Below are 25980 nucleotides of genomic sequence, written 5' to 3'. Positions count from 1 at the left end.
ATTAAACTTTGTAGTTTCTAGAATAGTATTAGTTGCCTCCACCACTCCTGTGTCCCAAACCCTCTTAACAATCATTCCTCCAAAGAGGCTAGAATCTAAGGCATTCTTCTTCCTCCTGTTCTCATCTTTCTTTAATGACCATAGGACAAGGGAAACATTATCCTTGTTGAAGGTTAGACCTTCCATTGGCTTTGTTTCCTTCCTTACTGCATCAAGGATCAATGCATCAGCTATATCCCATTCTGGGAGAATTAACACACCAGCTTTATCCAACATATCCCTCCCCTTTTCAAGGGTGATTGCTTTGAACTCCTCCATAATTTTTTGCTTAACTTCTTCATCTATTTGGGATGTAGCTTTGAGAGGCTGTTCACTTACCCTTTTCTCACATCTTATTTTGAATTGATCAATCTTCTATTTCCAGAGAAATTGTAGAAAAGCTCCTCATGTAACAAAGTTGTTGTCAGCTAGGAATTCTTCACTAGCTTTCTTAACAGTAAGGTCCAATTCTTGGCCCTTTAACTCACCATCGGTTAAATCCATTTCAATATTTGGTGGCTCTTTGGGCATCCCTTCTTGGGTCTCCTCATAAGTATGGGCAATCTCACCAAGACTCCCTAACTGCAATAATTGTTCAGTCATAGCTTGTTCATCTCCAATGTGGATAAGAGATTGAGATGGGGAATATTGAGGCTCATCAATTCCAATTTCTTCTCCCACATTTTGCTTCTTAGGGGAATCCTGAATGTCTACAATATCTTCAACTTTCCTTTTCCCTTTTGAAGAGGAAGGCTCACCTGTCACTGGCATCATTACAGTGTACTGTGGTCTCTTGAGCATTGCACAGTCACCTGGTGGGATTACTTTGCCAAAAGCAGGCTTGGCCAAGACCATCTTAACCTTATCAGGATCATTTTGCATTATGGCTTCCCTTTTTTCCTTTAGGGTCTGCATTACATCTTGAAAATAAAGAATCAAAAATTTTATTTTCTCCTCAAATGGGGTAAAACTAGTTAGAGGGTCATAGCTAGTGTCAAACTGATGAATAAAATCAAGGGATTTCTTATATGCTACCCACTTCTCCTTCCTCAGTTCCTACTCATCTAAGCTAAACTCATTTCTAATCAAATCCTTAGGAAACTGAAATTGATGAGGCCTACCTCTACACATTGCTCTTTTCCTGAACATGCCATTAAAGAAGTCCTCAGGGTCTACACATCTTGACACTGCAGTTGATAACCTATATGGTTTAAAGAAATCTTCAAATAATCTCCATCTACCCTTAGTGATTATAAAATGGTGGGCCATGGTAACAGTTGGGAAAATAGTCCCTTTACCTCTGTTAGTCAGCTTAGCACTTCTGCAATCCCTATTTTCACTGGGACCTAATACGATAATAAATAAGCGGTGCCTATAAATCCAAACACTCTTAAAATAGTAGACACAAGGTACAAATAGATGTCTCCCCAATTTCGAGCGATCTTGATATCCTCTGGAAACTCCTTAGGTCTAATAAATTCCAATAGAGCTTTAGGGATTCTAGGGTTTTCTCTACATAAGAGGATTCTGATTTTAGATGCAAAGCATCTATCAAACTTCAGATAACTTGCATCCTCCCTATCCCATGATTAGACAATACTCCACAATTGTACTAGCATTTCCTCATTATCCTTGACCTTAATCAAGTCCATCTCCTTTGCAAAGTAGTCAGCACCCTTGAACGAGAACATGTGCATTAACATAGAATACCATCCAAATGGCTTGTCAACCTTACCTTTCTTGATTCCTATTAACCCTTTATGAAAGGCATCAGCAAGGTATGGAGCATTATCAAATGTAATGGCCAAAGAAGGATTCAAAATTTGGGCAATCATCAGCATATAATGGGTAGGCATATTCTTTTTAGCATCTTCCCCAAAGATCTGGCACAAGGCCTAATACATACCCTTAGCTCTCAAGGTGAATAAATTGAGGGAGAATGGTTCCATTGTGTTGGGGCCTACAACTGTCAACCCCCCTATCTTCACAAAGAACTCTCTTAATGCGCCATTCCTAAGATGATCCCTCTATACGTTGTAAATCTGGGCTAATGATTCAAAATCAATAGGTTCCAATAAATTGGAGGATTCACTAAGTTTGAAAACCTTTCTGAATTCATCTTCATTGATTTCAATCAGGACTGACCCCTTTATATTCCGGATACACCTTGCCACAGAGTCATAATTTTGTGCAATCAAAGTCAATAAGTCTATATCCATAAAAACACCTGGGACCACTAGCTTCCCTACATCCTGTTCCCATATGCCATTCATAGGAGCAAAGGAATTTCTTTTCCCAAAACCGACTTTGAAAAGTCCTAAGCCTGACATTCCTATTTCAAGGTCTCTTAACCAATTACCCTTATCATACAAGCCATCTCCAATTTTCAGACAAGGGTGTTTGGGCACTAATTCTTTGATCTTAACCCTAGCATTGGTGGACATAGTTAATTGTTCTAAAAAAATCATCACATATATTTCTTTCTTGGTATCCCACCTTCTTGATGAATTCTCTTCTAGGAGCCATTTTGGATGAGCAACCACACCACCAGCAACTAGCATAGACCTCTAACAAAGTAATTCACATGGCAAATATTTGAGAACAAACTAGAGTAATCAAGAAAAGCATAAAAACCTGATTATTCGCCTGAAGAGAATTACTCTGCAACAATTCGCTCTGCAACAAACTTCGATGAAACAATATTAGCAATTAAGTTTATACGGACTACAAAAGACAAGTTGGCATTTAAGTTTTTTAGGAATTAACTCTGCATGCTTTGGCTTTCTTTTCATAATTGAATTCAAAAATGGCTCCAACGGGTCATGATTTCCTCTGAGTCTTTCCTCTATTTCACACTTTCGCCATTTTGCAATGCATAAAACCTGTGCTCTTTTCTTTGACAAAGCAACGCTGGCCGTTGGATCACGAGAACTTGCATTGTCTTTACCTCTGCTTAATCTCTCTACTTAAGTTCTAGGCCCTACCATATTTTTGCCACTTCACTATACTTAACAATCGAGCACTTCCCCTCCGCGAAGCCGGGCCAAGAGTTAGATCTAACTTAAGTCACCCAACCTTTAATTCCAACGGGGACCATCAATGTTTCCTACTAACCACGCCTCACCTTAACGGTTAGTGGTTTCACCATTTCATAGAGATTAATCTGTGGGTATCTTTGGGCCACGAATCGATGAGAATCATCAGATTGAAATAGAAATGACTGTGTTTTAAGTGGGCCCTACATCCGGGAACCACTTACCCCACCTTTTCATCAGTAAATACATGCCACATGGCAGTCGGCCATTAGCCATGGCAACTCGCTTGGGTGCCATTCTAGATCTGCCACATGCCATCTTTTATTATTCCCACATAACCGCCGGTTACACCTTGGTAGGCCCTTAATAATCCTTTTAGAACTACGTGTCTCTTAGCACATCGAGCCCCACAAAAGTAACAACTATTTTGCCACATCACACTTACTCATGACTTCCACCTGTCTTTCGCAACTTTGCAAACACTAATCATCATTCAACTTACGGCCACGAAATCACGAGAACCGTTGGATCAAAATAGAGATGAATGCCTTTTAAGTTCGTGTTTTATCTTGCCCTTTGGGCCCACCAACCCTTTTTGCAACTTCACGATGAGTAAACCGCAAGCATCTCTTGGCCGCGAAACAATGCAAGCCGTCAATCTTGGCCTGACCTGACTACCTTTTAACCGAAGGGAAATTTCTCATTGCTGGGTCCTGTCGAACCTTTTCGTGACTTTGTGAAGAGTAAACCACGTTTATCTTGATCTCACGAACTCATGCTGTCCGTCCAATCAAATGGGACTTCACGGGTATTTAAATTTGGCTCGAACCTACGTGCTGGGTCCACCTTTCTACCTTTTGCTATTTTGTGATGGATAAATTGAGAGCAACTTTAGGTTGCGAATCAATGTGGACTATCAGATCAACAGAAAGCTGTGTGATGTTTACAAGGCCTGACAAAAATTTATAAAAGGCATATTTTAAAGTGGGAATTAAAACAATTGAAGGGACCACATAGGAAAATTACAAGGGGGGGAACACTTCACGAAAAAGGGACCCATTACTTAAGTGAATAAAGTAATGCAAAAATAGAAGCCAAAGGGTTTTTTAACAGTCATTAAAGTGAATTAAAACCTAAGCCCTAAACCCATTAGGATTTGAAATAGCCTTGAAGCAATAAGAACATACCAGACTCAAAGACATTATAGACTTAGCCAATAATGGAAAAAGCACACCCATTTTTAAACAGTGATAACATATAAGACATGATCAGAATGTCTGGTTTTAGGAAAGATACATCCTGTATAAGACATGATAGAATAGATTATATGCGATCGATTGATAGAATTGATAATGTTGATTGGGTAAATAATTGACAGTTTGTTGATATCAAGTTGTAGGAAGATTCAGATATGCTAATGTTGGTTCTATTGAGAGGGTAGCATAAGATTTTTGCTAGGTTGACAATATTTGGAGAGAGATGAGTCATCATTTTGATTGCGTACACACTTATGATGATACTTTGATGATTCCTACGATACATTTAACCTTGGATAGAATGAGCATGCGAGATCCCATGCAAGATTGAAATGCAAGCTAAATGCAAAGCTACGACTGGACCAGTCACTGGGTTATTGTGTTTTATCATCATTGACCTTTTTAAATGTGGGAAGTGAGTGCAAAAATCATTGATATAATTAAAACATGATGACCTAAGCATGACTTTCTTGAATTTTGATATGGCAAGTTAGCACAAGCATCCAGGCATAAATGAACCAAGATGACCTAAGTGTTGCTTGCGTAAAACAGGTAGTATTAACCATTTCAATAAGCAAATCGTAAATGTCTTCAATGATACTTCGATGATCATATCCCGAGACAAATTTGCACATATTAATGATTAATTTATAGACAACAGACAAGAAAAATATCATGTTCCTTCCTTGTTCCTCTAGTCAAAGACATCCCAGAGTTACTCAGAAATCATGATAGCGAAAATCAAGATAGAAAAGTTGAACAAGCATGTTAAAATCATTATCCAAAAGATATCATCCATTAAAAAGTGTGAAAATGTGCTTAGACTGACTTTGTGATAGCTTGAAGGTTGATAATTTGATCTCGTGCTCAACATTGGATGTGTCTCAGTTTTCACTTCATAAGGGTTGTCTAACTGTTGTTCTACCTGTTTGATTAAGCTCAAAATGATCAAAATTTTTTGCCCCTAGCTAGGTGCGGGATTTTGCCCCAAGCCTAGAAACAAATTTATTATGATATACCCAATGATCCAAACCATGACGAGGAGCCACCCGGGATGCCTATGTATGTACAAAGCTTTATTATGGATATGAACATCGTTGAATATATGCAAGTGGAAGGATGCATGAACTAATAGATGGAAAAGCTAGCGAATAGATAGCGCCTATTTGCCAAGTTTTCACTATCTATTTTTGATGCTCTGCAAAAAGGAAAATGTTAGACAAAAACCTATGGTCGTATAACACACCAAAACACAAGAAACAAAGAAGAGTTAGTGTTAATCAACCAAAAACTAGTCTAAGCAAGCATACCAAGAGACACTAAAAACAAAGTAAAGCATTTAACTATGAATATAAATGCAAGAAGACATCTCCAAATGTCTTCTACCATACTCGTAGCTCCTCCTCCCTTGTTCCTCTCCTCTCCAAGTTCCAAATTAGTGTAGCTCTCATCAACTTTTTGCACTATGGATGCCTTATGGAGGTTTAAGATAAAAAGATGATTAATCTAAAATGTTATGCAAGTGTGAACAAAAGCTAAAAATGAGAGATTATCTAATTAGCTAGTGTTGATTTTAAGCCAAAAGAGTGAATATGATTGATTATGCTAAAATTCTCTCTAAAATTCTCTATAACTTAGATGCATACAAGTTTTTTAGGATCTAGAGTATGAAGAAATGAGCTCTATTTATAGGAAAAATGGAGCAATGGATGGTTGAGATTGAGTAATCTCAACAAGGGTCAAGATTGAATGGTTTGAGATCCATGTGAGGACTTTCAACCCAATCCCAGGATGACAAGTGTCAATATGAGATAGGTTGAGAGGAGAGGGAATAAGCATTAAATGCTTGACATGACCTAAGAGTTAACTTTAGGAGTTAAGGTCAAGGTTGGGTTGAGTGAATAAATTCTTTATTCAAAGAATAAAGCTTTTATCCAATGGATAAACTCTTGTGTAAAGGTAAAAGGGATAACCATGGTCAAAGCAATAAATGCTTGAGGAGACACATGAGTCACATGAGGGTTGAGTTAGGGGTTAACCATAAATGGTCATGTAAGAGCCATAAGTGGTTTGGAAGACTTTTAGAGGTTAATTTGTTGAACACACAAAGCATTTAATGCTTTTCAAAGACTTTGAAGTTTTTGAGAAGTGACTACAAGTTACTTAGGAATGTGAAAATAATTAGGGGATGGATTAGGTTAATTAGGAACGGTTTAGAAGAATCTAGAAGGGGGTTAGGATTGCAAGTGGGTTTGGTGGGTGAGGGAAAATAGGATTTAATTAAAATAAAATTAATTTATTTCAACTTGTGGTTGCAACTTGCATTTGTAGGAAAATGCAAGTGGGGGGGATAAATGATTTAAATATATGTTTTATTTAATTTATTTTAAAAAGGAAAGAGGATTAAATTGAATAAATAGAATTTATTCATTTAATTGATTGTGAATTTGGTTTTAATGAATTAATTAAAATAAATTCAATAATTTATTTAATTAATAGGAGAATGATTTGTAGGTGAATTAATTAAATGTTAATTTAATTAAGTGATGGCTAGTGGATTTTTTATCAAATAAATAGCAAATATTCATTTAAATAAAATGGACAGATTTATGTGACTATATTTGCCCCTCTTTGGGACGGTGCGGTTTATCATGTCATTTCAAAGAAAGAAAAATAAGTGTAAAGAAATATGCCCCATAAAATGTTAATTTAATGGGTGGTATGCCCCCTCAAGAGATGGGCTGAAAAATTTCAAAGAATCGGGTGATCTCTCAAAAAAATAATGAAAATTGGCGGGGTGGTAGAAGAGAAGATAATAGAACCAATGGTAAAAGAATGGGAGAAAATGGAGTGAATATGAAGAAGCAACAAGCCAATGAGTACCTTGAGGTCATGCAAGAGATACAGAGTAGATGTAGTGTGTGGTTTGGATTGATGCTATACAATTGATCAAAATTGGTTGGACAATCTGGTGCAATCGGTTTAATTGCCCTGGTCGAGTCAAAGCGTGAAAGTTGATGTCAGTTTGGTCACTTGGACATGATAAAATCTGAGTAAGTGAATCAAAGTGACCTGATGTGACTTAGACAATTGATGTAATTGCCCCATGAAGTCAAGGTATAGGAAGCAAAATACTCGTTGAGACTTAGACAATTGATGTAATTATCTGATGTGATTGTGTTTAATTGGTTGATCAATTGATAGTGTGTGTGTGTGATGGATGGTTGTGGTGAATCAAAGCAGCCCCGTTGAGACTAGGTCATTATGATAAATGCCTATTGTAGTCTAGGATTACTATGATTGATTACCTATTGAGACCAGAAGATACTTGATCAGAGTATCTGCTGATAGTCTAGATGTGTGTGTGTGTCGATGTGCCTATGTAGATAGAGCAACTTGCTTGATTGGGTTGACTTAGGATGGGAAACGTAGTCCATCCTATTTAGAGATGGATGGTGATGAACGTGGCTTGATTGGGTTGATGGGAAATGATGAAGGGATTGTGATGATGACCAAGATAGGGAGGGTGAGGGGGGGATTCATTGTTAGATAGAACATCAGGAGGACCTAGGACCAAGTCCTATGGAAGAAGATGAGTAAAATAGAGTATGCATTGTTATGAATATGTATGCATGATATGCAGATATTATGAATTTATGGATGGGTGGAATGCAACAGAATGTAATATATACAAATGAGATGAAATGATGATCCATAGTACTTTATTTTCATCATTGAGCATGATAATATCGAGCTTGGATGAGGTAGTAGGAACCAAAGATGGAGCATTGTACCTGCAAACAAATAGCATAAATAAAGAATAAAGAATATGGACCCTTGATAATGGTTCATGCTCATATGCTCGAGGTATACAATGTAGTCAGCAAGCCATAGTGATCCATGACTATATTTTGCATATGATCACATAGCTTAGTGAACTTCCCATGTAGACACCATTAGTACATGCCCTAGAACTTCATTGGAATAATTCACATAAGACATACAAACAATGCTTAGGAACCATCCCAACCACTCTAATCACTTGTGGATATCCCAGAGTAGTGTAGGAACCTAATATATATAAATGAATAAATAACCTAAAAATCAACCAAGTATTTGATAGCTTAAACAAAATTTTCTTGTCAAAGAAAATGTCATCTTGTCTTTGTTTTGGTAAGGAAGGATGCATCCTTGTTAAGACAGTTGGTGTGTCGATGTTGCTTTTTTGGTTGATGTGATAAGTGATCATCGTTTTAGTTTTTCACAATGTTTTCTTAGTATCTGCTTTGAAAAACGTATGTACAAGGTGTTTCCATGTTTTTGTTTGTTTGATGTTTTCTGATGTTTTTGGATTTTGTGAGATAGTTTTTCAATGTTTTTGGATTTTTGAAAGATAGTTTTGAATGAAGAACTCAATGAATCACAAAATAATGTAGAATCCACTTCCATCAACTACATTAAGGGCATTGCCCCTAGTTTAGACATGACTATGAAAAAGCGAGATGCAAGACGCGTGAAGGACTATCCTTGATTGTAGATCAATAACAAGCCATGGTTTGGACGGATGGATGAATGGATGAAATGAATGTGATTGCAACAAGTCTGAAAGATAATGGAGCCATAGCCATTATGAGTGGTGCCTATTTTCTAGGTTTTTACCATTGCACTTACCCAAGGTGCCACTGGAGTGGTTGTTCACCATTTGGATGCATGATTTTTCTTTACTATTTTGATGTTTTTGTATTTTCTTCCGAACATTTATCTGAATGTTTTTGGTGTTTTTTTTTGTGGGGGGGTGTAGGGGAGCCTAATGCTCTGTGCAGCTTATGTATAAAATTGTTTGAGGTGCATGTTGTTGATCGGATCTGCTAGCAGTTCTCCTTCTGAAGTAGCCAACTGATATGCCCTAGACCCAAATACAACAGTGATAATATATGGACACAGCCAGTTTGATCAAACTTTCCCTGATGTTCTCTATTTGGTTGGTTACTAGGATTCTCTCAAAGGACAAGATCACCTACCTCAAATGTATGAGGTTTAACACGATGATTATAGCTTATGCTCATGCGCTGTTGATAAGCTTTAAGGTGATTGTATGCAGCTTGTTGTTTCTCATCAAGTAGCTCTAAATCTTGGAGACGTGAGACTTTGTATGCTTCATCATCTATGAGATTATGCAAGGAAGCCCATAGTGATGGTATCTCAACCTCAATAGGAAGGATAGCTTATGTACCATAGACTGGTGAGTAGGGAGTTGCGCCTATAGGGGTTCAAATGCTAGTTCGGTATGCTCATAGTGCTAGATTCAATTGAACATGCCAATCACGACGGGCATCATTGACTATCTTCTTGAGGATTCTCAATATGTTCTTGTTTGATGCTTCAGCCTGACCATTGCCTTGTGGGTAATAGGGAGTGGAAAAGCGGTGTTGGATGTGAAATTTCTCATAGAGCTCACGAACATCCTGATTTTTTAATGGAAGACCATTATCTATGATGATGGACATGGGTACACCATACCGACAGATGATGTAATTAAGGATGAATGAGGCGATTTTCTTGCCGGTGACTTGGGTAAGTGGAACAGCTTCAATCCACTTGGTGAAGTATTCAGTAGCAGTAATGATGAACTTGTGGCCATTGGATGAAGATGGATGAATTTTACCCACAAGGTCAAGTCCCCATTGGAAAAAGGGCCATGGTGTTGTGATGGGTTGCAATTCCTATGCCGGTGCATGTATCAAGTCTCCATGAACTTGGCATTTCTTGCATTTTCTAACAAAATAGTAGGAGTCTTTTTGCATGGATGGCCAATAGTATCTAGTGCGCATGAGTTTCTTGGCTAGTGAAGGACCGCTTGCATGAGTTCCATAAATTCCTTAATGTACTTCTTCCAAGGCCTTTGTTATCTCATTGTGTTCCAGACATCAAAGGAGAGTACCATCAAGACTGCATCAGTATAGGGTTTCAGCAATAATGGTATATCGAGCGGTTTTGTGAATGAAGGTTTTACGTTGGTTATTCGATTGGTTAGGAGGTAGTGTGTGATCATGGAGGTAGGTGTAGAACTCATCGTACCATGGGGATTCAGAACTAAAAAGATGACAAATCATCTCATATTTGGGGATATCATAAACAAGAATCCAAAGCTGTTTGAGCAAGAACTCATAGTGTGTTGAATTATGTGGAAGACCTAGGAGAGATGCGATGGTAGCCATAGCATCAGCAGCTCAATTCTGATCTCTGGGTATCTGCTCAAAGGTGATAGTAGTGAATGATGTTTTTAATTTGTCCACCATTTGTTTGTACAACATGAGTTTGTCATCCTTTGTCTGATATTCATCTATTGCTTGTTGAATGACCAGTTGGGAGTTGCCATATACTTATAGTTCTTGTAACTTCCATTGTATGGCTAGCCTAAGTCATGTGATCAAGGCCTCATATTCATCTATGTTGTTTATGCATGGAAATGTGAGCCTATAAGATTTTGGGATTTTGTCACCTTGAGGTGTGATAAACAAAATGCCTGCCCCCGAGCCATGCCTAGTGTATGAACAATCAAAGTATAGCTTCCATGGTTGTGTTGCTATGATCATGAATATCTCTTCATCTAGAAAATTGGAAATGAGAGGATGATCACCTATGAGGGGAGCATCGACCAACTGATCTGTAATAACTTGACCCTTAATAGCCTTATGGTCCACATACTCGATGTCAAATTCACTTAGAATCATCACCCATTTGGCCAAGTGGCCTATCAATGCTGCTTTATTGAGTAAGTATTTGAGTGGATCAATTTTTGCAATTAGCTATACTTTATGTGTCAACAGATAGTGCCTCAGTTTAGTGGCTGCCAAGATTACTGCTATGCAAGCTCACTCAATAGGGGTGTAATTGTGTTCATAGCCAACCAATGTGCAAGAGATGTAGTAAACAACACACTCTTTACCTTTTGCATTATGTTGTGCCAATAGTACACCCAATGTTGTATTTATTGCTAAAATATAGAGTAATAAAGGTCTACTTGGATCTGGTGGGATCAGCAATGGTGTATTCATGAGATAATATTTAAGCATCTAGAATGCTTGCTGGCATCTGGTATCCCATTCAAAGTGGATGTTCTTGTGTAGCAGGTGTGTAAAGGGGTGACACTTATCTGCCAACTGTGCAATGAATCTTCGGATGGATTGAAGTCATGCTTGTAATTTCCTTAGCTGACTGATATTCTTTAGTGGTGGCATGTCCATGTTTGCTTTGACCTTTGCAGGATTGACCTCAATGCTTTTTCTTGAGACAATGTATCCTAGAAGCTTCCCAGAGGTTACTCCAAAGACACATTTCTTTGGGTTGAGTCGAACATGATATTGTTCTAATCTATCAAATATTTTCTCTAATATTTCTAGATGACCTTCTCTTGTGAGTGATTTTGCTAGTAAGTCATCAACATAATCTTCCATTATAGTATGCATCATGTCATGGAAGATGGTGGTCATTGCTCTTTGATAGGTTGTTCCTACATTGTTTAGACCAAAAGGCATTACATTCCACCAGTATGTTCCCCATAGACATGTGAAAACCGTCTTATGTTGATCCTCTGGTGCGATCTTTATCTTATTGTACCCTAAAAAGCCATCCATGAGTGAAAGCATGGCATGTCTTGCTGTTAGGTTCACTATTATGTTGATGTTTGGTAGGGGGAATTCATCTTTAGGACATGCTTTGTTCATATCTCTGAAGTCAGTATAGATACAGATGCCCCCATTTAGTTTGCCGACAGGCACAATATTGGATATCCAATCTGCATAATCAATTGGTCAAATAAAACCAACATCTAGGAGTTTCTTAAATTCTTCTTTGACTAGTACTACAATATGAGGATGCATCTTCCAAAGATTCTGTTTGATAGGTTTGGCTCCTTCTATGATGGTGAGGTGATGCATGACTAAATCAGGATCAACCCTAGGCATGTCTACATATGACCATGCAAAGTTGATCTGACACTTCTGGAAGAACTCTACAAACTTAGGTTGTTCCTTTGGAGTTAAAAGAGATGCTAGATGTATGTGGTGAGGATTTTCAAGAGTCCCCACATTGTATTCTTTTGTCTCTTCAATGAGAATTGTTGATTGTTCCTGCTGTGTACTAGAAGGGAGAATGTCAAACCTTTCATCCTCAGGCACCTTAGAGAGGTTTACACCATTGGATACACTCTTTCTTTTTACTTTTGTGGGTTCAAACAGTGCCACAGTGTGGTTTTTACTAGAAGATCCATGTTTTATTGTTATGTTTTTGTAGCTAAAAGGTTTGGCATCCACCCCAAAGTATGCTACGCTATTAAGTTCAATGGTGAATCCAGCTTTGTGATCCCTACTTGGTATGTTATCCCGTAGTTCCAAAAAGTCAATGATTACCTCATCATTTTGGAAATGGTCAAGACATGGGGGATTAGGTTGGTTCCATTCGATGAGTTCAGAATGGATAATGGGCATTACCTCATCGATTAGGTTAAGTTCGTTAGATGTGTCAACAAGGGTTAAGACATTGTGGTGAAGGTTGCTGATGGTACTCTCCCTATCAGAATCGGGCATTGGATGTGACGTAGGGTCTATGGAAGAAGTTTCTAGCTCAAGAACCCAAGAGGTCTTTATTTGTGCTTCTCTGTAAACATGGATGTCTTTGCGGGGTGGAGGTGGTGATGTGTCTTCCTCATCTAAAGTATTAAGTTGTATGGAATCAAATTCCCACTCATGTGAGTTAGTCTCTGAGTCACTTTCTAGTAGCCAATTACTGTACCATACTGGGATATCCTTTGAGTTAAACATTGCAGGTGTGATTGGTTTTGTAGATGAAATGATTGGTGCTGCAAGAAGGATTATGGGGATCAGTGAATCTGATACAGGGAGTATTGGTAGTGTTGACTCTACTTCTTCTATTGGAACTATTGATGTTGTAGATACTGTTGTGGGTTCTGATACAGTTACTGCTGCTAATGGTGCTATTGATGTTATTGCTATTGTTGATGGGGTCATTGGTTTGATTGGTGGGATGATGGGTGTCATAGATGGTTGTGCTAGGATTTTTAGCCTCAATGGGGCAATTGCTATGGTGTTTGATGTTTCTTTTATAATCAAAGGTGACCTCTTTGTAATAGGCTGATATAGTGGTTTGTTGGGTATCCCTTTGAATCTAAGCTTAGGAAGAATCTCCTTTTGAAAGCCTAGGCTAGTGTTATCTTTGGGCTTTAATTCTGACTGCAGTGATTCATGTCATCCTTGCTTGCATGGTCCTAGAGCACTCTAACCATCATAACCCATTCTTTGCATAATGAGAAGGCCTTTGCCATACTGATCTATGGGAAGCTTAGCTTGTGAAATATCAGTGGTGATGGGATCTTTATAGATCCATTCTGCTAAGTCCTCATCTCTAGTATCTTCTTCTTGACTCTTTCCATGGATGAAGGGCATCAAAGTACATGCTGGTTTGATTAGTAGTTGTTGAAGTAACTATCAAGGTTTACCATGTGTTCTAGGAGAAGTGGGCATTTGTCCAACACAAAAGAGTTGGCTGAGATTGTATTCCCCAGTACATTCCTCTACTATTTTCATCTTGAGCTTCTCTTGCTTGGGCATAGTGGTGTTTGAACTGGAAAGAGAGGCTGGACTTACATATGATGTGGAGGAGATGGCTTCTCTATTATTGGGAACGGTAATCTCTGGTTGATGACTTATATTATGACAATATGCAAAGGGGTTTGCATCACCTAGGATTGTGATTTCTACACCATTATGCGGGAAATTGATACACTGATGGTAAGTGGATGGAATGGCTTGCATGGCATGTATCCAAGGTCTTCCTAACAACAAATTGTATGGTAGAGGAAGGTCCAGAACTTGACAGATGATATGTGTCACCATAGGGCCCACTCAGATTGGTAGCACAACAACTCCTTTGGATGAACACTCTGCATCATCATAGGCTTTGACTGTGATCTTCTTGTGGGGATCCACTGATTTAATTGCATATCCCAAAGTTGTGACTAATTACAGCATATAGATATTCAGGTCTACTCCATTATCGATTAAGACTCACTTGATCCTATGTTGGTTGATAAACCCTTCAATATGGAGTGAGGCGTTATGAGGTTGCTGGAAGGATGAGTTGTCACTTTCAGAGAAAGTGAGACAAGGTGATGACCTTAGATTCCCAACCATAGCTTGGAACTGATCTATATTTAGGTTTACAGGGACTGACACCTCTTGGAGAGCTTGATCCAAGATTGTTTTATGGGATGGAGATAGGCATAATAGCTCTAAGATAGATATCAGTGCGGGTGTTTTGTCTAATTGTTCCACAAGGTTATATTGCTTTGGGATGGATGGGGTGCCTTGTGGAGCTACTTTTATAGTGATCTTGTTGCAACATGTAACAACATTGCAAGTGGAGCTGGGATTTTTGATGGTAATTGTAAAGCGGAAAGTCGCAATCGAACCCTAGTTGCTCTCCCCTCTTCCAACTCCAAGGAGAGAGAAGGGAGGTTACTAGGGTTGATGGTTTTCACTTAGGGGAGAGACTTTACATTCAAAAGAGGGGTTGAAACCCACAAGATCCAATCCCACACAATGCAAGATTGGATGCTAAATGTGTTTCAAGGGTTAAGAAAGCAAGGCTACCCTCTTTTGTAAAGAATGTTGATAGAAGAATTAAGCTAGGAATGCATAGAAAGTGACAAAGATTTGCTTATAAACTGAGATAGGAATATAGTATGAAGCTGCGGACCTGGAATTAGTAGTAAAATGTCGATACGGCACTGTCCTGCAAATTTGAGCAAAAGTTGTCGGGACGATGGTGCTCGGCGCCACGGTCGTCCGAAAAATCCACGAAACGAAGGGGGATCTGTTCGTCTCTGCACAAGGATTCCAGATCTTCAATTTCAGCCACGTACCTGCAACCTACACATAGAAAAGTGAAGATGATTGGGGGGTTAGGGATTAGGGGTTTGCCTTTAGGTCAAACCTCGATTTTGGAATTAACCAAGAAATGAGAAATGCTGTAAATGTAAATGTATGTAATGTAAAACAAGTACTAATACCTTGTTCTAAGGATGTTTGTATCCTTATGTGCGAAGGTATAGATGTTGTTGTTTGTTGTATGTAGCATGTAGTAAGTGATCTCCTCTTCAATGGTTGAATCCTTGTCTTGAATGCAACACTTAGCCTTGAATGGAGACTTAGAAGGAATGCTTGAATGCTTGAATGCTTGAATGTTTGAATCTTGCTTTCACCTTTTTTCCATCCATCCAAATGAGAGAGGAAACTGTAGTTTATATATACTTTCCAATTAGGGTTAAAAGACTGATTTTCCCGACCTTAGGCCGACCAGGGAACAATAATTTCCAATTTGCAAACAAAAAGACCCGAAGTCCAAAAGAGACCGGGCCCAAAATAGGACCCAGGGACCAGGGCGCTGGGTGCCATGGTCCTGGGGGACCAGGGCGCTGAGTGCCCTAGTCTTGAAGGACCAAGGCGCTGGGCGCTCTGGTCCCACCTCCCAGGACAGCAGGGTGCAAGGAGGTTCAGGCCAGGGTGCTTGAAAAATGCAGTTTTTGTTGTCGTGAACAGGTTTCGGGGTCTCCATTCAGGTTGCGTGTTGCGTCGCCATCGTGAAGACCGAAATGCAGTCGAAATTGCAAGTGTCACAATTTTAGGATGCTACATTTAGCCCCCACTTTAGTGGGAGTATGTATGCTCATACTTTCGGTAAAGTACAAGGAAACAACATTGAAAGACTTTCACCACGTCAAGGAGGCAAGATACACGAAGCCCCCAGTGGACTAAGGATCTTACAACTTCGATTGGCAAAGTAAAAGGGAAGATCACGAGGGAGAACCATGACTGTCAGTAGTAAAGTTCCCTCACTATGAGTCATGCAAGAGAAATACCAAAAATTTTCAAGGCAAAGCTAAGTTCACCAAGAAATTTTCAAGTATCTCGAAAGGATAGACAGGGTGTATGCCCCCCTACGTTAAAGTGATCACACACGCCTCAACGGGGGTGATTGTTTTAACGTAGTGATACACATAAGAAATGAGAAAGGAAAGGAGCACGTTATCGCAAAGATTTAGCCCCCAAGTGTGAGATAAACCCAAGGATAATAGACACAAAACACAAAGCATGAGGTGACTTCGCTTTCCTCGGGGTCAGTATGCTGTATGATAAGTCATGTATATATATCATATGTATGTATGCATAATTGTTCTTCATTCCCCAATCAAGGAAGGTCACCTAGAAGAAGGGAACACATGTGTCTTTTGAGTCAACATGAGAGAGACCAAAAGAGATCTCAATGCTTTGCATCGTCCTCAAGTAGACAACACTAAGGACAACAAATAGAAGAATGAGAATAACATATAGAAGAAATAACAAAAGAGAGGAGGAGAGAATCTGCTATGCTAATGTAACTAGTCTAGCACATCATCTACCCCCCGATCTTGCTGATCAATGTTTCGGGAAGGCAGGGAACATGCTAGAGGAGGAACATCCAACACAACAGATGGAGCTATCACAACGTCCAAACAAGGGCTATATTCATGTCCCGAGCCACGTTGTTCTTGTCTAGGAGCTAGGATAAGTGCTTTAGAAAATTCATTAGATAAATGGTTATCAACATCAACAAGTTCATATTCACTATCAGAAGCAAGAGGAGTAGCATTTTCATCATGGATAACATTTTCATCTATAGCATCATCAAGATTTATAAAAATAGGATCTTTAACTCGCACAGGATGAAGACCATCATGCATCTTATGTTTAGGAGATTTAGGCTCAATGTCCGGCTGAGGAGAAAATGGAATAATGCTTGTTGAAGGTGTTTTTGAAGATTGCAAAGTTTGAGAAGCAGCTGCTTGAGCCCTAAGACGATGCTTTCATCGGCGTTCACATGCAGAACGATTACGTCTAGTCTTAGTAGGAAGTGGAGAAGTTTGAGGAGGAGGAATGTTCTCATCCTTATCACTTGGATGTTTAGGTTGTGGTCTCTTAGGCTGGATAATAGGAGAAGAAGAAGGTCTCTTCTCTCTATAAAAAGAAGGAGGAGGAACTGCTCCATATAAAGGAGGAATTTTTGGTTTAGGAAGGAGACCAAGTCCATCATGACGAGGAGGTATAGGTCTACTTTTAGAAGGTTTATTAGGCATCGACATAGTCACATCCATAGGAATGGGTTGGGAATCTTCTTGAGGAAAGACATTAGTTTTATCTTTCAAAGGAAGAACTTCCTTCTCAAGAATGATAGGAATGTCAAGTTTAGGTGTTCTAGGTTCACTTAGAGATAGGATCATATCTGTTTTCCACTTTTGATAAGATTTGAAAAGATGATCACTTCGCGGAGGAAGAGATTGGAATTGTTTAGGCCAAAAATAATCAATAGGAACACTAGAAGTTCTTTCAGCTGGTTTAAAGAGACTATGATTGACAGTAACAACTTCACCATTATGGGGAAATTTCAAACACTTATGGATAGGAGAAGCAATAGCTTTCATGGAAGATAGCCAAGGATAGCCAAGCTTCACACGAAATTGTTCGGATGAAGGAATAATAGCAAAGTTCACATCAAGAGATTTGTTATGGACCTCAATAGGCAATGTAATAGAACCAATTGCAGGAGAAGAAAAAGAATCAAATAATTTCACAATCACATCTGTTTTGTCATAGATCACTTGATTCAATTGCAAAGTAAAAAGAAATTCTTCAGTAATAACATTAACCATGCAGGAAGGATGAATAAGCACTCCACGGAAAGGTATATTCTTGACTTTTGCAACTATGTATAAAGGACCATTAGGTGCTCTAATGGTTTCACTAGAATCAAATGTGATGGAAGGTTCTTTAGGGTTTTCTTGCTGCTCTACAAAGTTAATCACATTCGGAGTCATAGACACAAGACCATCAGATGATAAAGAAGAATCATTAGTCTCAATCGCATTAGAGGTATGGGAAGGTAATGGATCAGTAAAAATCTGAAGATTTTGGTTAGGAGGAGCTACAGATGTGTTGCCTTTATCATTCACTCTAGAAACAGAGATAGTATTATTATCAATCAAATCTTGAATTTTACCCTTTAAAGAAAAACATTTTTCAGTATCATGCCCAGGCTGACGATGAAAGTGACAAAAAGCTTTGTTATCAAAATAGGGTGAAGTAATCTTTGCAGGATCAATTTGTCACACAGGAGGAAGAGTAATCACATTTTGTTCCAATAACTTATTCATAATACTATGCAATGATTCATTCAAAGGAGTATATTTTCTTTCTTTCCTGAAAAATTTAGAAATAGGAGGCACACCTGATGCTGCATTCACAATGTTGTTGATGATGTTTTCGTTGAATTTGATGGAATCTCTGTTCAGTTTAAACTTCCCAAATGGTTGTTGATTGCTATCACCCTTATCACTCGGAGCCATAGGATGTGATTGTTCCATTTGACTCACAGTCAGTTGATAATTGTGAAGAGTCGCACACAACTGTTGGAAAGAAGTAAACTCAGAAAATAGAAGTTTGTCTCGAATATCTTTTTGCAAATTAGAAATAAAGATTCTTTGAATATCATTATCAGGCACTGGAAAATAAATTTGAGCATACAAATGCTTATATCTACCAATGAAATCAGTCACTTTTTCTTTAACACCTTGTTTACAATGCATTAAATCAATCAAAGTAACTTTAGGACTTATATTGTTTTGAAATTGTTGAATGAAAGCATTTGCAAGTTGTTCGAAAGAAGTAATAGAATAAGAAGGCAACGAGCAATACCATTGTAGGGCTTTGTCTCTTAATGTTCTAGTAAACAGTTTTGCAAGCAACCTTTGGTCGTAAGCAAAATCAGTACACATTGTTTGAAAAGTCTTAACATGTTTTAGAGGATCACCTTTACCATTATAAAGCTCCAAATGCGGGATTTCAACATGTTTAGGAGGGATAGCTCGAACAATGTCAAGAGAAAGCGGGCTCGCAACATCAAATGTGGGCACACTAAACTTAGATTGATTCATAGAGGCAATTTGTTGCTGTAAAGAAGAGACAGTTTGTGCAAGATTGTTAATGGTCGCTTCAGTCGAAGAATTCATATTAGATGTGTTAGATTTAGATGGAGGTGTTATGTTATTGAAAGAAGGTAGAGAGTAAGGTGGTGGGACTCTATGATAATTAATCATAGGAGATGATTGGACAGGAGGAACACTACAAGGAGGAATGGAATGGTTAAATGAATTGCCCCCTTGCGTCATGTTCATTTGCGAAGATGTAATAGGAACACTCATTGAAGGGATGAATGAAGAAGTCGGATTGAATGAAGGAATTGGGTTAATTGAAGAAGGAGGATTGCCCCCATGACTGGTAATCACAGGAGGAATGTCTTGTATAGGAGTAGCCATTATGTTTGATGTAAAGGTAGGTATGCTAGCCATAGAAGTTGTCAAAGGAATAGAATGACTGACTTGTGTAGGAGGTTGTGTATAACCTAAAGATTCGGCACAACTCTTCATAGGTATCACATTCGAATTCACAATGTGTGAAATGCCACGCAAAATATCAATTCCATTCTTATCACTTTGAAGCATATGTTTTAGACCCTCAATTAAAGGAAGAGCTTGACTATCGGGATACTCATGAGACATCCATTGGTGAAAATCATCAAATTGGTTATCCAATTTTGAAAGTTGTTCTACAGAAACCTCATGGAGAGCTTCTTCATCATTAGGAGGATTAGAGGAATTTCCCATGTCCTCGTTAAAAAGGCTATTCAAATTAGGTTCCATCTCCTCGGTAGTTAAACCTCGGAAAGACTTAATTCTACGACTTCGTCTAACGGGAATGGTGTAAGTAGGGCTTATTGTTGTAAAACTCATGCACTAGAAAGAGAGAGAAAATTTTGTATTTAGAGGTAGCAATTTTCAGTAAAATCAGCCAATCTTCTAGATTTAAGCTGTTAAATGCAATCACGACAGTCTCCCAAAATTTCAGAAAAAATGTCCAGGACCGTGGCGCTCGGAGTGCAACACGGTCCTTGCAACTTTTTTCAAAATTTGCAGGGATGAAAGTTATGATGATTTTAGAGCTAATCTGAAAAAATTGAGTGATTTTACGATCTGTAGATAGGCCAAATTAAAGTTGCAATCTCAAAATTGAACCCTACCAAGATTGTCGAAAAATGTAAAATTTGAATTTTTAAAAAGAGAGGGAAACTGAAATTTTGAATTTTGTGATTTTAGAGGGAATACCAAAAGCAATGCAAGTTCTGAATTTTAAAAATTGACTCAATTTCATGCAAAATTCAATTTCGAAAGCGGAAATCAAAGTTGTTATAATTAAGCACTTAATTTCAAAAGTCACAAATTGCAAGAATTTGAATAAAGCATTGAAATTTCGAATGAATGCAAACACACTTTTCAGATTTAGGACAGTAAGAAACACAATTTTGACATGAATTTCAGTTTCAATGATTTTTGAATGTTTAGAAGCCTTAAACCAAGCAATCACAAGACCAACTTTGACTGTAATTTTGAAAGTGTTATAATTGATAAAATCAGCCAAAATTCTGGATTTTAGCAGGAAAATACAGTAAGATCTCGCTCCCGAAATTTCGGAAAAAATGTCAGGGATGATGGCGCTCGGAGTGCACACGGTCCTCGCAACTTTTTTCCAAATTTTCAGGGATGAAAGATAGTGTGATTTTATTGCGAAATCCAAAGTTACAGCTGATTTGGAGATGTTTTGATCAGTGAAATTGTCAGACAAAGGTTGAATCACGAGGGTTTCAAAAATTAGGGTTTTGACACTTAACCACTTAATTTTCAAAATCAAAGCACAAATATGAATTGATAATTTGTAATAGAAGGGCAGATCTGAAGCAAGCATTAACAATTAAACATTTCGCAAGCTCAATTACTAAAAAGAAATTTAGGGTTTTTATGCAACCACCTCTAAAATTTTGCAAAAGATCAAACATGGAAATGTAATCAAGGAATCCAATTTTCAGATCTAATCATGAATAATCAGAAAGAATGTTCACGTCGGGTTCACCAAAATGTAAAGCGAAAAATCACAATCGAACCCTAGTTGCTCTCCCTTCTTCCAACTCTGAGGAGAGAGAAGGGAGGTTCGCTAGGGTTAATGGTTTTCACTTAGGGGAGAGACTTTACATTCAAAAGAGGGGTTGAAACCCACAAGATCCAATCCCACACAATGCAAGATTGGATGCTAAATGTGTTTCAAGGGTTAAGAAAGCAAGGCTACCCTCTTTTGTAAAGAATGTTGATAGAAGAATTAAGCTAGGAATGCATAGAAAGTGACAAAGATTCACTTATAAACTGAGATAGGAATATAGTATGAAGCTACGAACCTGGAATTAGCAGTAAAATGTCGATACGGCACTGTCCTGCAAATTTGAGCAAAAGTTGTTGGGACGATGGTGCCTGGTGCCACGGTCCTCCGAAAAATCCGTGAAACGAAGGGGGATCTGTTCGTCTCTGCACAAGAATTCCAGATCTTCAATTTCAGCCGCGTACTTGCAACCTACACACAAAAAAGTGAAGACGATTGGGGGGTTAGGGATTAGGGGTTTGCCTTTAGGTCAAACCCCGGTTTTGGAATTAACCAAGAAATGAGAAATGCTGTAAATGTAAATGTATGTAATGTAAAACAAGTACTAATACCTTGTTCTAAGGATGTTTGTATCCTTATGTGCGAAGGTATAGATGTTGTTGTTTGTTGTATGTAGTATGTTGTATGTAGCATGTAGTAAGTGATCTCCTCTTCAATGGTTGAATCCTTGTCTTGAATGCAACACTTAGCCTTGAATGGAGACTTAGAAGGAATGCTTGAATGCTTGAATGCTTGAATGCTTGAATGTTTGAATCTTGCTTTTGTCTTTTTTCCATCCATCCAAATGAGAGAGGAAAATGTAGTTTATATATACTTGCCAATTAGGGTTAAAAGACTGATTTTCCCGACCTTAGGCCGACCAGGGAACAATAATTTCCAATTTGCAAACAAAAAGACCCGAAGTCCAAAAGAGACCGGGCCCAAAATAGGACCCAGGGACCAGGACGCTGGGCGCCATGGTCTTGGGGGACCAGGGCACTGGGCGCTCTGGTCCCACCTCCCGGGACAGCAGGGTGCAAGGAGGTTCAGGCCAGGGTGCTTGAAAAATGCAGTTTTTGGTGTCGTGAACAGGTTTCGGGGTCTCCATTCAGGTTGCGTGTTGCGTCGCCATCGTGAAGACCGAAATGCAGTCGAAATTGCAAGTGTCGCAATTTTAGGACGCTACAGTAATAGTTTCAATCTGTTCACTGGCATCATATAGGTGATTCACAGTGTAATTATATGCGGCTTGCGTGTAATCAGTGGTATCTGTGTTTCTCCCTGAAGTGGACGGATGCCTTTGATCTTGTGATGGAAGTGGATTTTTAAACATAAGACGATCATTGTTTGTTGTCTTTGGGTCATGTCCTTCGATTTCAATTTCACCTCGATCAATAAGATTTTGAATAAGATCTTTCAATCTGTGACAATTGCTTGTCTTATGCCCTTTTCCTTGATGGAAATCACAATATTCAGTATCCCTCCACCATGAAGGTTTGACTTGAGGTTCATAATTTGATGTTTTGGGTAAGGTAACCAGATTTTGAGAAACCAACTGATGTAAGATTGTTTGGATGGGTTCCCCTAAGGGAGTGTATGTACGTTTTGGTTTAAAATTTTGTTGACATTGTCTGGGTTCCTATTCAAATGTGTTGTGGCCTTGATTTGGAGGAGCAATTGTGTTATTCTTGGGTGGGGAGTTCTGTCCTGCAAATCAGACCATAGGTTGTGCACTTTTGATAGTTCTTTCATCCACAACCCCATCGTTGATGACATTTTTGTTTTTGTTCCAAAAGTTAGGCTTGTCACTATTGAAGTGCAAGCAAGGGACATCCTTTGGATCATTATATATCTTGATAAGCCCTTTTCTAATGAGAGACAACTCACATTTTAAGCCTTTGGTGATCATGTCAGTGAAAGAGTCTATGTCCTTTATGCCTAGGTGAAATTCCATTTTGTCAAGTAAGTTGGAAGTAAATATTTCCACTAGTTCTTGTTCAGGTAACTGAAGAGAATGTCTGCTAGACATTTGACACCATCGTTGCAGAAAGACTGAAAATAGCTCACCTAGTTTTTGTTTAGTGTTACATAGATCAGCCATTATGATATCATGTTCAATGTTGTGTGAGTAATGTGCCAAGAATTTTTGGATGAGTTCTTCAAATGTCTTAATTCCACCTAGTAATCAGGAAAACCATGATGTGGTTGTTTGTCCCAAGATTTGGGGAATGAGGTGCATTAGGTATGTATCCTCGCATGCCACTTCTAGGCATGTTGAATGGAATTCTCTAACATGATCATGAGGATCTCCTTTTCCTCTATACTTTTCAAAATTGGGTGTTTCAAACCCTCATGGAAAAGGTGGCATGTGATGATTCCTATCAAATGGATAGGGACAAATATCATTAAGTGAAAACTGATTAGTTTTCACACCACTATGAAGCTGTTGGGCAAGATTTTTGACTTGTTGCCGCAACATGTCTATGTCATTTGGAGGAGGAGGAGGTGGTGGATTACCTTGATGATGGTTGTATCTAATGTTATCTCATCCTATTTCATGCTCATTATGACTTTGGCGTTCTGATGCTTGTCTTAGTTGTGCAACATCAAAGTCAGAAGGTAGTTTGGCTCCCTCTTGAGCAAGTCTCAAAAAGTGAGCATCTACATTGCTCCTAAGTATTTCATCAAAAAATCTATTAAACAGAGGGTTGTATTGTGCCCTTTCTATTGCCACAGGAGTAGGAGTACTTGGATTTTCATTATTTACGTTTCCTTGAATGGCTTCTTGGAATTCATTGATGTTTTCCTCCTCTTATTCCTCAATTTCCATTTGTCTAGTTCTTGATCTATTATGAGCCTCTTTGTTTACAAGTTTTTGTTGAAGTTGGGTGAAAATGATGATGAGTTGTTGATGAAATGAGAGATTTATGTTTGGTGGGGTGTTTTGCATATGAATCTCTAGCACTAAAGGTAGTTGTTACCAAAGTTCTTGAATTTCTTGTTATGTTTGATTGACAAAGTTTGATGTGACAAGGTTTAGAGAAATTTGAGATGTGTTACATACTCAACTACCTAGTAATGAGAGGATGCACTCATAGACTAGTTTTAACCAGTGTAGAAATGCCTCTTAGGATGAGTTTATCCTAGATGTAGAGACACTCTAAAAGTGATGTTTTGTGTTTGATTCAAGCAATATCTAAAGAGAACTTAGGATAAAAATCTCTTGATGTTTTGAGAGTTGAAATGGATGAGATGATGTGTGAATGGGATAATGGATGAAATGTTTAACTTCAACAAAAGGAACAAATTCTTCCTCTTCTTGTTCAGGGGTTGGTGGTTCTTCCCTAGCTGAGTTGTATGTGATACAAATGTCTAGAAAGAAGTCAAGGTTGATCTTGTCTCCTTTGTTTTTGTGATAACTCAAAGCTTGATATTGCATAAAAGCTCTGCAATTTAATGACTCTTGATCAAATTCATTTGATTTCCCTTGAAGATATAGACGCATGTGATGTAAGCAGGCTCTATGAGAGACAAATATTTGTCTATTAAGATAGAAGAATTTCCTCCTTTTGATTAAAGCCTTTGTGCTCAATGGTCTTCTCTTCAAGTTGACATGTTGATGAACATTCTTCTTTCTTAAGATGTGAAGAATGGTCATATATTTTGATACTCTTGCTCTTTGTTTTTTATCTTTTGTTGGTATTTTGAAAATGTTTTATGTTGGATGAATACTTGTTTTTGGAACCGATTTTTGATGTTTCTTTGACAAGAAAACAAAGTAAGCACACAAACACAAGAATGTTGCCTCAAAAGGCACAAGTAAGTGTGGGTCTAGATCAACCCAATCCTTGGACTTTTATGACCCTTTCCTTTAAATGTATTTTAGGTGTTTTCCAAAGCCTGAAGTTGGCTCAATTTGCACTAGTCTGACACAAAATGAAGACACTTCAAATACTTTTTATCCTTAAGGTCAAATGGCCAGTTGCGATAATTTCAGCCCACATTTTGATATTTCTTCAACTTTGGTACTACATACCTTATGAATCGCGCTATGGTAGGTAAGGATGTGATATACTAAGTCTCGTGTGAGCATAGTAAATAGATGATCCCTATGATAGGGGAGTCACCACTTTTATTGAGCTACAAGTAACCTTTTAAAAATCTATGTTGCTACTCAAGGAAATATGTATGGTGAGTATCTTGGGAGAAAAACCATATATGCTCTTGCACTGAATTTATCACAAATAGCCTCAATCAATAGAATGGGTGAGCTACTACATAAAGGTGTTTAGTAATTTTTGATGTCTTTGGACATAAGTTCATTTTGCAATGACTCACTTAAGAGCCTTGTAACTTGTGGTGGGGCCCATTTGTCCTTTTGGCAAGTTACACTGTAGGAACAGCTATACCCAAGGCTACAGCTTTCACTCTCACCTGATTTCTATAGCGGCTCGAAGGATTTACCATGCGAGGTCATTCCCAAGAGTGATGTGTCTCTTGGAAGGCCTCTCTTAA

Source organism: Cryptomeria japonica, chromosome 8 (assembly GCF_030272615.1).
Source record: "Cryptomeria japonica chromosome 8, Sugi_1.0, whole genome shotgun sequence".
In the NCBI taxonomy this organism is placed as follows: Eukaryota; Viridiplantae; Streptophyta; class Pinopsida; order Cupressales; family Cupressaceae; genus Cryptomeria; species Cryptomeria japonica.
Note: the sequence above shows the minus strand (reverse complement) of the source record.